The sequence below is a fragment of the Monodon monoceros genome, unplaced genomic scaffold (assembly GCF_005190385.1).
Source record: "Monodon monoceros isolate NGI ecotype Baffin Bay Population unplaced genomic scaffold, NGI_Narwhal_1 Contig4582_ctg1, whole genome shotgun sequence".
Lineage (NCBI taxonomy): Eukaryota > Metazoa > Chordata > Mammalia > Artiodactyla > Monodontidae > Monodon > Monodon monoceros.
The window spans coordinates 2,340-4,143 of NW_021700456.1; the positions used below are offsets into that span (position 1 = coordinate 2,340).

Here is a 1,804-nt window from a genome sequence, read left to right on the forward strand (position 1 = left end):
GGAGAAAGTGAAGGGGGAACGGGAGGTGTGCCCCGGGCAGGGGGTAGCTGACGTTATCCGGAGCAACGTGCCTCCTCTCTCCCTCTCACCTTTGTCTCAGTAAAGATGTTTTTCTCTTTTAACTAGAAGTCTTCAGGTAAAAATAAAGCAGCCACAGAAAAAAAAAATTAGTCTTTTTTAGGGTTAAACATCAGAAGACAAGCCTGTGCTGCTTTGGCCAATCAGATACGCCCCTGCCAGCTATAATATAGTACTGAAGACAGCCTCTCGCACAAGCTCTCAGGCTTGCTACCATTTAAAATCAGACTCTTTTTGTCTTTTGATTGCTGTCTTGAGCCCCAACTCCGATGTGTTCCGTTATCAGCGGCCAGCAGCCTGCCGTTCCAGCCCCCGTCTGGGTGGGGATCGGTGGCGAGTCCCCTGCAGCGGCGGCGGGCAAGGTTATATAGGAAGAGAAAGAGCGAGAGGCAGAGAGCGAGGGCGCCAGCAGCCAGCCGGAGCGAGCGAGGGAGGGAGAGCGCACGGGCACACACACTCGCACACTCGCACACCCGCACCCTCGCGCACTCAGACCTGCTCCGGCCAGCCTTGAGGTCCCCGGGCTCCATGGACGAGATGCTACTGCTGGCGAGATGTCTGCTGGTGGTGCTGGTCTCCTCACTGCTGATGTGCTCGGGGCTGGCGTGCGGACCCGGCCGGGGATTTGGGAAGAGGCGGAACCCAAAAAAACTGACCCCTTTAGCCTACAAGCAGTTCATCCCCAACGTGGCTGAGAAGACCCTAGGGGCCAGTGGAAGATATGAAGGGAAGATCACCAGAAACTCGGAGCGATTTAAGGAACTCACCCCCAATTACAACCCTGACATCATATTTAAGGATGAAGAAAACACTGGAGCGGACCGGCTGATGACTCAGGTAGAAACCCAGCACGGGGCGTGGAATGTGTTGCTTCCAAGGGGTTATGTGTAACCATGCCGTTCAGTCTGTTTGCTCTTCAGGCAGGTAGAAAGCCGATTTTGTCCTCTCCTTCCCCACCCACCTGCCGGCCTACCACCCCTTCCTCTTCCTGGAGGGGAATGGAGGTGAAGGGTCCAGCCGGAGAAGTTTAGGCTGGAGGGTGGGCATAAGGACGCTAGGAGATGTGGTCCTTGCATGGCCCTGATTTGATCTGTCCTGCTGGGATGGCCTTCCCATCCTGCCTCAGCTCTGGCTTGTAACTTGGGGAGACCTTCACTTTGGGGGCATCTGTCCTTTCCAAGTTGGGAGTGGGAATGGAGGGAGGGGGCAAGCATCCCCCCCCATAAACATAGAGTGGCGTCCAGATCACTGTACAAGTGTAGCCTCGGCGCTTACACGTTTCCCTTCTCCTCTGTGTTTTTCTTTCCCACCACTGCTACCCCCCCCCCCCCTCCCCCCCCCCAAAGACCCTCAACTGGAAAAGCCAGGAGGCCGGGCTGACAAAAGGTCGGGGCTCCAGAGGCGGCTGGGCTAGTCCCTGACCGTATCACATAGCTCCACTGCGATTCCATCGCTGGCACTTGTGCCCATCAGAGTGTGAATGTATCGATATTTCTTTAAGGATGCCCTCTTATTCTCCCGAGCCCGCGGTACTTGAGGGGAGGGACTTAGAACTTACTGGCATTGCATCACGCTAGTTTTCAACCTGCTTGCATAGGAAATTAGGAGCGATTAGATATTAGCGGGAGGGGGGCTGGAAAGAAGAACCAAAGCAAAGCACGCATTCCTCTCTCCCTCTCCGCCTCCGTTTGAGACTTCTGGCTGCCAATCTGCCCGTCAATGGCAG

General features: G+C 55.5%; 1 pseudogene; it reads left to right on the top strand.

The window, feature by feature from the left end:
• The first annotated feature begins 266 nt into the window (after window positions 1–266).
• Window positions 267–1,375, top strand: LOC114887059 (annotated as a pseudogene).
• The last annotated feature ends 429 nt before the right edge of the window (window positions 1,376–1,804 follow it).